The 12,075-nt window shown below is 35.5% G+C and overlaps 1 protein-coding gene and 1 long non-coding RNA gene across 2 annotated transcripts in view; one reads left to right on the top strand and one right to left on the bottom strand.

The window, feature by feature from the left end:
* LOC105385572 (irregular chiasm C-roughest protein) overlaps positions 1 to 12,075 on the bottom strand; it is a 285,368-nt gene that overhangs the window by 210,754 nt on the left and 62,539 nt on the right. The gene's annotated exons all lie outside the window — the stretch shown is intronic.
* On the top strand, positions 2,001 to 3,413 carry LOC125491108. Its single transcript, XR_007268118.1, has 2 exons — positions 2,001 to 2,057; positions 2,093 to 3,413. It is a non-coding gene; the product is annotated as an uncharacterized LOC125491108 (long non-coding RNA).

Consider the following 12,075-nt stretch of genomic DNA (forward strand, 5'->3'; position numbering starts at 1 on the left):
AGTGTTGTGTTTGTTGTGGAAAAGGATTGTTGGGAAAATGGATTGAACTTTGGAATTAACTAGGTATGTTTTTCTTTGATTGTATCCCAAGAATGTTCTTGTTGCAATGTTTCAAAACTAGGGAGGTATAACGTACAAATTCCAAACATACTCTTGTGTTTCTAATCAGTAATATTTCTAATTTGCGGCCTCCGATTTATCATATGCTTTTGAGGTTATGTTTTTGTTTACAATAAACACGTCAGCTTTTGACGTAATGATATTAGAACGTAGGGTTGCCAAAAACGATACAGACTAAAATATGGATTAAATTTTGTATGGGACGATAAAAATGTCGTGCGCCCGATTCCAACATCGAAAACGTTATCTCCGGGATAAGTTGTGTGGACCCTTTTCGGCTTAATATACCAATTTTGCAACACCCTGTATATACATACTTGTATTGTTTTTTTTGTAACTTCTTCTTTAAACTGTGTAATTTGTGTATATATCCAATACATTATTTAAAGAAATAAATAAGTAGTTATACGCAATACAGACAGGGAGATAGAATTTTTAAAAATATTTTATTTTACTAATAGATCCAGTGAGACAAATTTTAGGAGCATTGTAAAAAAATACCTACGTCTTGTAGTGATCTATCCATCCGACCAACCATGTAGGTATATTAAAGATATTGGTAAAATTACACTGCTCATAAAAAGTTAAGGAACAAAATAAAGGAGAACTTCTTTCTTACAAAATAACCATATTCAAACATTTACATTTCCGTAAAAAGTTCAATACGGGAATTTCATAGTTTTTTTTTCACAGACATTAAGGTTTCATTCATTTATTGATTTCATTGTACAAAAGTTATTCAGAATAACTAGACCCCCCCGCCCTTTCGGCCCATAATAGGTACTTACCACTTACCACCTTCTTGTTTGTATCAGTGACAACATTTTTATTCCTCAGATAACATTTATCTGACCATTGATCAGCCCTTAGTCACTTACATTACAGTAGATAAGTATTATTATTAGAGCTGTTCTTTTTTATTACAATTATTGCCCAGATAACTTTTATCTGGCTATTGCAAAATCTCCGCCCTTAGGGCCGATTTTTCAAGTCAGATAAAAGTTATCTGACGAATAATTCAGATGCTGTCGCGACTGCATGTTAGTATTGGACAGTGACAACAACAATTTTTTTCCTCAGATAACATTTATCTGACCATTGAAAAATTTGCCCTTAGATAAGTCAAAGTTGGATATAATAATATACTGGAAAGAACTTAATAAACCTTATTTTAAAACTTTTCGACCAGTTTGAAATTGAAAGAGTCATAATATGTACAGGCTTATATTTATAAGTTAGGATTATTATTAAGAATAAGAAGTTCGAAATTTGTTTGTCAAGGCTATTTATCCTACGGATAAAGTCACCTTCAAAAATATTTTATAGGAGAGGCCTATGTCCATTTTGCAGTGGATATGGCTGGATGATAAAGTTAAAAAGTTGTGGAAGCAGAATATCGACGGTGGAAAGGCAAAATGGTTTAAGCGCCATGACATAAAATGTTCACCAGAGCGATTTAAAGTTTGAAATTTTCGAAAAAAAATTATATCTCTGTAATTATTCTAGCTATGGCTTTGAAAATTAAAATACGTTAAATTGAAATAGTTTTCTATGTTATTCTGTATATAAAATGAATGTACATATTCTATTTACTGAAATAAGGGACATAAGACATAGGCATCTGAAATCTCAGTCAGGTAAAATTGGCTTAAACGACATTAACATTTTAATTAAATACAAGTAAAAACAATTTAAACACCAAGGAGATTTAACCATCACACCAGGATAATGTTTTATAATAATTTATGTTACTTTAAACATTCCATAAGAATGAATTAACCGCCAGACTAAGGCAATTTATATCTAAGATGAATGACTTAAAGAATAAATGAACTTATAATTGGACCTCAGAACTCGAGAACGGTTGAACTGATTTTGGTCTAGAAACATTTGTGGAAGTCCAGGGAAGGTATAAAAGGTAAGAAGGGTAGGGTAGGGTAGGGTAGGGTAGGGTAGGGTAGGGTAGGGTAAGGTAGGGTAGGGTAGGGTAGGGTAAGAAGCGGTACCTGCGGGCCAGCTAGATTGAAAACAAAAAATTCATAATATCTCACCAAGTCGAGCAAAGAAGCGGCATGGCCGTACCTTTTCTCGAAGCATTATTTTATTATAAACTTTATTAACATATTGTTCACCGCGAAATCACTTTGAGATTGAGATCCAAGTGATCAGCAGGTTTACTTATTCATTAATTAATAATCATAATCCAACCGACATTTCTTCGTCCGTCTCTATGCCACCATTCTGTCACCGCCTTTATCCACCTTCCGTCCTGCCTTCGAGCCAAGTTTCCTGCCGACTCCCATTTCAGTTCCGTGACCTGCATACCGACGTCGAAGACTTTTGTCTTTTGGTGATTTACCACGCTGGGAATACGGTCTGTAAGCGAAATTCTTAACATGGATCGCTCCATAGCTCTCTGTGCAACTCTGATTCGGTGCACAGTTTCCTTGGTCAGCGTCCATGTATCGGCACCGTATGTTAGTGTGGGCAAGACACATAAGCAATTATCAATCCATAAGCAGCGTCGCTCGCTTTAAACTATCTGTCAGATTCATACAAGATACGCTAGATTTGATAAGCAAGCGACGATGCTTTAGGATTGTTAATGGCTAAGTTTTAGTGGTGGTAACCCCAAAGGACTATCACAATGTGAGTTGGGTCTCACCCGACAGCCGGACCGAGAACCAAATCGACCGACGATTAGTCGAAAATGGAGACACTTCTGGATGTTAGGAATAAGAGGGTTGCTGATGTCAATAGTGATCACCACTTAGTCGATGGAAAAATGTGCTTGAAGATAGCGGGAGTTTAGGAGCAGGCCACAAGATCTGCCAAAGGTGTCGTGTAAATAAGCTGCAGGACCCACAAGTTAGAAGAAAACTTAGTATCCAGATCGGCAACAACTGGCATCAAAGACGTGTTGTTAAAAATTTGCGAAGAAATAATAAGGCACAAGGAACACTTAAAGAATGAATGGATGTCTAAAGAAACATGGGATATGATTAACCATCAAGGAAGACTTAACGTCGAACTAGACGACCATTCTAAAGAAGCACTTGCGTACGAGTATTTTCTTTGTGAACTTAATATCAAACGAAATTTATAAAAGGACAAACGCTGCTAGGGGTAACCCTATATCCAGCGATGGTCTCATCGGCTGCCATAGGAAACATGAAGGATCTATACAAAGCATCTTGAAGAACATTGCAACAAAACCCAGGATATCTCCTTGTTACTATGAAAGATTGACTTTCAAGATGGTATGGCCACATTGCCGAAGTTTTTAATGATCCTAACCACCACCTGGGGAGTTGGATGCAGATGCAAATATACCAGGAGCATCTTGTATCTTGATGCATAATCGTAATCATTATGATTAATAAAATCGGCAGGTCTTACAGGCTAGTCAGAGGCCTTCGGGTGGCTGGAAAACGTCTGACAGTTGGGTAGCCCACTTACCCGAAAACTCTCTCAGCACAAGATTGCTTGTGTTGGGGCCCAATAACCCGCGCTAGGCCAACGTGGTAGACTAGGCCTAAACCATTCCTTCATTGGAAGGAGACCCGTGCCCCAGGAGTGGGGACGTAATGGTTCGTGATGAGATTTATGACTATCCTGCATCTTGACAGAAATTTAAATATCCAACCCCCGAATAAGACGAATTGATATTGATACGGACCATACGATCGCTGAAGAGTGGCAAAGTACCAGGGAACGATGGATTTCCTACGGTGGCATAAAAAGCAGGATAGATGGAATATACCAGATATTGCACTCTTCAGCGATGGAGGATGATGAAGTGAAGTTAGAGAAAAGTTAATTTAATTCATGTCCAACTTTTTCCTATAAGGTTTGCTTTTCGTTGAAATACTTTATTCTGAAAATTATGGGATACAAACAGGTCGTGGTACTCGTGGTCACTGGTCTTCTATTTCGTATAATTACCTAACAATTATCAAAATCGGTTAAGTTGATCCAGAGATTTGCGCTTGGGAACACATTTTCGGTTAGATTTCTATATAGATAAGAAATCCTGTTTCTGACTAGATTTCGATATAAATTATTTATGAATAAGTTTATTTATGATATATAATTATTATTTTGTATAAAAAGTAATGTCATGTTAATACAATACAAATATTTTACATTAAGACCCATATTGTCATAGAAAAAATATTTTATAAAAAATAAATATTTGGTTGGATCATTTTAGAGAAACGTTAAAATTCCCTACTTGCATAGAGACAGCAATTTAGGCGAAAGGATCCAAGTGCATATTTATAACTCAATAAATATTAATTATAGCAACACTATTATTTAGAACCTGTGTAAAGAGTAATATAATAGATATCATAATTTAATGTAGTTATCGGTGATATAATCAAAAAATATTTACAGTTTTATACTGGCGAACGAATCTGAGTTTGTACCTACGTAATTACGCTGCGCACGCGGCGCCAACTGTCGCATAGACGCACGTCCTCTCCCAATGAACGTCCCGGCGGGGTGCTGAAGCGACACCTTTCCAACCGGTCCTATTTATATTATTGGCGTTTTCACACAATATCCTTCTGGATATAACAGCTTAAACACCATAGACCGCTTCATTGCGATTCTTTTGAATTGTTTTATATCACTTATATCAATTATCTACAAATCGCAAAAAGCTGTTTAAGTGCCAATTGTACCACTAAACAGATTTAGGTAAAGTTGTATTAACCGCCAAACGCCGCGAGTAAGGCTGACTGGTAAAATGGTTTAAGTGCCAGTATGGCTTCAAATTACAAAATTGTAAAATGTATTAAGTGATTTTATGTTATTTTTGACCAGAAGGCATTTTGTTTTATATCAATTACGCAATCAGGTAGGTCGCTTAAGTAACTAATGATACAAATTCACATTAGTTCAAAATGAATTAAGTCACAATGTTTTACTGTTTTAGTGAGGGTACAATGTTTTATATAACTTTAGTTTTGATCAAGTATGTTTGAACATACAAATGACTAAAAAAGTGGCTCTTAATACAAGAAAAAAGTATTAAGATTTCCAAAATCACCGTTGTCTTAAGCGCCAAAAAGTGCTCAGATCGAAACGAGACCCGCACCATTCGAAAGAGAAAAATCAGGCGATTCCAACGGTATATATAACTCATATTCGCCAAAAGTGGCGGATAATACATTTTGCCTTTCCACCGTCGATATGTAGTACGTCCGTAAACACAACCATACCGCGATGTAGAAATGGTTCAGCAGCGCCATCTGTAATTATTTTTCAGAACTAAACGCAGTTTTGTGAATTCCCCTCATAATTTTTTACCCTTTGTTGAAACCATAGTAAGTATTATGTGTTCTTTCGAAACACACAGCGTTGAGTGAAGAAGCAATTATTTGATTTCTTAGTATAAATAGGAAAAAATGGGTTTTTACATACCAATCTGCTGTATTTTCCTCTCTTTCACTTTAGCCAGTGGACAGTGCAGTCTAGAATCTGGATTCTACTCTGTGACGCGCTGTCAAATTTCTGACATAGCTTTTTGATTTCTTGAATCAAACGCGTTTATATATTTTTGAAAATGGATTTTTTACTAATAATCCATGATAATATTCGTGTTTGTGGAATAAAACAATCAATAAAAGTGTTAATTCACTTAATGTATTAAAATTTCTGTATGAGACATCGTACTTTTCGTCAATGTACAAAAAATAGTTTCGCGCCGCTACCGACGCCCCGCCCGCGGGCCGGTATTAATATTTTTTTCAGAAAACCGAGAAGATCACAAGATTACATGAAGATATTATGATAAATCTCTGTGATAGTGTGAAATATGCTCTCCAGCAAATTGGATTCATACCTACCTTCGAAGTCTGAACTGAGTAAGTCAGAAAACTATTTCACGCATGAATCTTTCGGTACAAAAACATTGCAATTTACAAATGATATTTTATCTTTGTGCTTATACCTTTAAACCAGAAACCAGCTCTGTTCAATGGTGTTTCTTTATTCAAATAGTATTTACGTTGTTACATACTGTATTTACATAGTTTAACTCCATTTGGTAAAGCTAAAAATTCTCATAAGAGAATGCTTACTTATATGAGAACATTTAAGTTTGTTCCTATTCATTTAATGCCATGTTATCTAGCATTAGGAAGCCTCCCAGATGGGCTACAGATGCTTGTTAGACCTTTGGTTGTTGGGTTTATAACCTTTACACTGCTTACTTTGAATTTAAATGTTTCAATTGTAAACATGGTATTGATACTTGGTTTCAAAAGTTTGAAAATAGTTTCATATCTGGTATTAATTAGTTAACATGTACCTACCTATCTATATAATATACCAACCTTTTGATTGCTGCATGCATAGATGTGTTGTCGCAAAATATTTGTAATTTGTTGATTACATTATTTATTTACCAAGTGTTTATGAAGGGTGACACAATGAAAATAAGTCACTATTTATGCCCTTATGTGGGTCACCTCTGACTACCCCTTCGGGGATTTGCAGTCGTGTGTATATTATACAGAGAACTTTACACTTATATTAGCAGTTTCACTATTGAGACTGTCATCTTAAAATAAATTAAATATGACATGCAGTGCTGTGGTTGACAATATTGACTTGCAACCAATGGCTTAAGCCAGTAGCATAGTTTGACCTAGCGGATGGGTTGATGAGATTATAATTTATAAAATCTCTTGGCTAATATTTATCCCTATATTTACAACTTTTGTTGTCTTATAGGTTTTTTACCATAATACCTTCTTACAACTTATATGTATACATGTTGTTTTATGCTCACATAGCATTTAAAACTGGCTCGGGGCCCCTATTTACCATATTGACTTAGTTATTAACCATAATAACTTCTTACAACATGTATGTATACATATAAATATGTTGTTTTTTGCTCACCCACAGGATTTAAACTGGCTCGTGGCCTTTTTATTCCTATTTACCTATTACCTAGGTATACATATTATGTCCTTTTACATGCGGGTGTAATGGACGGAGCAACAAAATACATTGCCAGTCTAAATGCTGATAGGCACTGGCTATGATGAACTCATGGATCATCTCATAATGTATTTTAACTTTGCATAATTTCATTAAACTTTCGGAAAGTTAAATGTAGCAGTTACTAACTGCAATATTATTGATGACACACACATTGGTGGTGTCGGACCCATCTTCAAGTACCTAATTATTGGGGATTTTATGCAAAGTTTATGAAGGTTTGAACTTATAAGTTCATTGTAATACATTGACCAGTCGAAATGCTGTTTATGGCACTGGTGAAGTAAAATGTATTATATTATATTTGCATAATTGCTGGAACCTTCCTCGCGGAGAGGTAAAATCTTATATGGTATCTGCAATTATTCACACACATTGTTCATGGGATACCTATATATGCGAAGTTTATGATGGTTCACAACCGCTTTATATAGCATTTAACCAGTCGAAAAGCCATGGGCTCTGGTAAACTAAAATGCATTGCCACCAAGTTTTTGCAATTATATATGCAAATATTATGATGTTTAACAACCATTTGTATAGCTTTTAACCAGTCGAAAAGCCATGGGCTCTGGTGAACTTAACTGTACTTATTTTATTATTACATAAAGATAATTAACTGTTTACTTTCTATCTGTAATATTTTTTCATGATTATAACTTTTTCAAAGTTGTTCATGTCATACCCTTGACTTTGTAGCTATTTGGGGTTTTTAAGCAAGAATTTATGGGAGTTTCAATACTTAATACTCAATCAATGATTGCATCCATAAGTCTTACAGTTTAAAACTGATAATAGGCATAATCCACTCATAAAAAGGTGAATTGCCAATTTTTTCTCCTGTTTACCAAAGCAGCTGCCCGCCAGAACAAAGCACAGTCCAAACAGGTTGGGAGATCCTCCCTTTCCAGTGGGGATAGCATGGGACCACCATCACATCCCTATTAATTTTTACAAATAACACCACTTAACGGTTTCTGGCTAAACCCATAATGACAAGATTGTTGCCGCGGAGGCCATGTGCTATTGGGACATATGATTATTGATATGCAGTGGCCAAACATAATGAAAGCTGATAAAGCAGCTTTCTAGGCCCAAGCCCTACCTTCATTGGAAGGAGACCCGTTCCCCAGCAGTAGGGACGTGATGGTTGATGTTGAAGCGTCTGCACCTTGGCAGCTAGAGTTACACATTTTCAATCTAATATATTGTGTTGTAACTTGCTTACTTTTTCAGGGATCTTTTCTTGAAAGACATAACCTGAGATCTCATATCTTCTATCTTACAGGTGAGCTCTTGTATTGTGCCTATACTTAATATTGCATACAATACATATTTTTTCTGAATTTAATTTGGTCTTAATAGCTAACACAGGCTTGCCATAAGGAAGAGCTCAGTGATTACAACAGTAAAGTTGACTTCAGAATGAATGTTTATTCAGTAGACATTGGCATTAATATCACCTATACAAGGTGTATGCCACAGCACATATTTTACCACTATGTTGGCTGATATTGTTTGAGCCCGAATTTGAGTACTCCTGACCTAGTGTACCCACATGGCAGGTGGTTGTCAAATGATTTTGCCCAGGTATCTTTCTAATACCCACATTGCACAAGTTTGTAGTCTCTGGAGAGTACAAACATGAGATAGCTACAAGTCTAAGTGCCTATTATTGTCCTGGACTTTTGTTCACCAAGTTGTGTTAATATTTGGCCTTTATGAGCCTTTCTAAGGATCTATCTGGTAAGGTGCCTATATTATATTGATTTTTATATGTATACCATATACCTACATCATGTGGAGCCTATGACTGATGGCTGTGAAAATACCTATCCAATTATCCATATTGGTTAGGCTATTGAATAGTCCCTATAAAGTGTTTACTTGCATTTATGGTGGATTATATTACAGTAGTAAATTGTTTATCAAGTATAGATAGAGATCATGTGCGGTTCTGAAACTTTATATTTCAACCTGAGAGAAGGGTGTAAGCCTAATAGCTGTACAAAAGCTGTTTCTATTCTAACTGGCCCTTTACTTAAGTAGGTTGCTACCTACATGCAGGCTTGACTTTTTAAAGACTGTTGGTCCTGTAAAATCTTGGTAAAATTAGTCATGTTTGATTGAAATTGGTAGTTACATCTATAAATTTTTTCGTGTACCTAGAGACTAGTCATCACCCATGTATATCTCAAAAGGAAAATGATGATAGTGTACACATAGACAGCTGTCATGTAATCCTATTGCAGTAGGCTATTCAACTACCTAGCAAGGGTGGTGCAGTGACATAAGTCTAATACAATCCATATTTCTGTGCTTTATAAAGATCAATTTTACTTCAACTAAAAAGGAATACTACCTAATAATATGTTTGACTACCTAATATGTACAAATTACCTATGGTTATGTATTACCTAGAGGGCCTATGTAATACAAATTGATAGGTACTTATATAAAGACAATGATGTAAAATTTTATATTTTCTATTGTCTGTTTCTATGCTATTAGGTATTCCTCACACCTGGATTGGTCCTTTACTAGTTCTAACTTTAATTTGATAAGAAATTGGCTTATTTATGTTATACTTACTTAAATTAATAATGGTATGATTTATGATCCCATTAGCAACATACTTACAGATCATAAGTGTAGGTAAGTATGTGACATGTTGTGTATCACACTAGGTATGTAGTGGATACACACCTATTGATCATTAACTAGAGTACCTATGTACTTATAAATTTTGTTTTTAATTAATTTTCTTTCTTTTAGGTGCAAGTACCTTTATGATGAAGGTACATTTTAAGTATGTTTCCTTTACAACTATGATGTTGTCTAACAGGAATCTTTATTATATTTTAGGTATATTTTACCTAAAAAGGAGATCACATAGCGTTTAGATTTTCTAATCTCTTTCACCAGCAGATAACAAACAAGTCTTCACTCAACGCTGTGTGTTTCGAAAGAACACATAATAGACCTGTTTTGCATTACAACAAAACAGATATTATGTGTATGAAGAAACACACAGCGTTGCAGCAACGGCTTGCAGGTGAGTTTTGAAGACTACTATGTCAGAAATTTGACAGCGCGTCACAGAGTAGAATCCAGATTCTAGACTGCACTGTCCACTGGCTAAAGTGAAAGAGAGGAAAATACAGCAGATTGGTATGTAAAAACCCATTTTTTCCTATTTATACTAAGAAATCAAATAATTGCTTCTTCACTCAACGCTGTGTGTTTCTTCATACACATAATATCTGTTTTGTTGTAATGCAAAACAGGTCTATTAATTCAACCTTATGTCACCCCATATTATTAGTTATACAAGACATTCCGCGGGCTTCTCATAATAGGTAATAATATTATTCTATGGATCTTTTAATTAGCTAGGTATGTATTATTGTATATCTATAATTATTACTATGGAGTGAAATGGGACTAAAAAGGACCTTTAAGAATGTGGTTCGGGGCCGTCCATTAATCACGTGAGGCTCAAAGGGGGGGGGGGAGGGGGTACGGAAAACCTCACGAAACATCACGAGGGGGGAGGGGGGGGTCTCGTTAGACATCACGTGTATTAATTTTTTGTCAAAAAGCGCAAAACTAAAGAAATACCTAATTTCTGAACCGAAATTTTGAACGGCGCAAAAATTTGAACGGTAGATAGGATTTATTGCAAATACAGAAATGTTTTTCAATTCAAAACGCAATTTTAGTTATATTTTTTGTAGTCAAATAATAAAAATAGCCTTTACATAGACTTGCAAAAAAATACACGTGATCCAGGGGGGGAGGGGGGGTTGATCCCAAACCTCACCAAATATCACCAGGGGGGAGGGGGGGGTCAAAAAATGAGAAAAACGACCTCACGTGATTAATGGACGGCCCCTTCCGTAAAATTATGTTTAACATTGTACTTATTATTTGTGATGAGATTAGGTAATACCAAAGTACCTAATACCCTCAAAGAAAATGGAATATTAAATAATGATGAAACCTAAATAAATACCTATCTAATTCTGAAACAAAACGTCCCTAGCCGAAATAGTCCGTAATGAAAATTTATTCCACCAATGGGCATTCACTGTTTGCGTGCGGTGGCGATTCGGTGACCTGAATTAGCCAATCAGATTGCTACATTGCATTGTATAGTCCAATGGACGTGGGGCCAGTAAAATGCATTCGCAATTTGATGCATAGATACTAGGTTCTGGTAGAAATAAGGTAAATAGTTTATTTTAAGTTTAGTAGTAGGTACTTAGCGTAAAAAGTAAATAAATGGATTATTCACATATTTTGAACACACTGTAATCCCCGGAATGAGTAAGAAGCTATTGCAGTTAGTGTATACTTAGTGAAGGTTTCCTCACGATGTTTTCCTGCACCGTAAGAGCACGTGGTATAAATTTAGAGAATACATTGGTATTGGTACATGCCAGTATTTGAATTATTGATTTGAAGAACCCGTGTTCTCCAGTTTTGTCATAGGTAATTATGATTTTTAGTTTCTTTAATTTATATCAGTAAACATTGGTAAAACCTTCACATAGAGGACGTCATTATACGAAGTTAAAAAGGACATAATTCCCAAATATACACCTACATTGCTAACAAAATAGTTTTATTTACCTCTGCGCAGCCCCGAGATAAAATAGGATAAGCCTAATTAAGTTTTTATACTCGGATTATCCCCACGGTAGAAAATTGCCTACGTTTTATGTACGAAATAATGCGAGAACAATATAATTAGTAGAAATGGGCCTGGGCGAACCCAACTACTGAAACTTTCGACTTCAACGTAAATTGGGTCGAGGGATTGTAATTGAGGTACATAATATTAAGGATCCCCACGTATACACAGGGTGATTTTCATTAGACAGTAAATTTTGGAATCCAATATACCTCACCTACATAACGATTAAATTAAGATGG

The sequence above is a fragment of the Plutella xylostella genome, chromosome 31 (assembly GCF_932276165.1).
Source record: "Plutella xylostella chromosome 31, ilPluXylo3.1, whole genome shotgun sequence".
Lineage (NCBI taxonomy): Eukaryota > Metazoa > Arthropoda > Insecta > Lepidoptera > Plutellidae > Plutella > Plutella xylostella.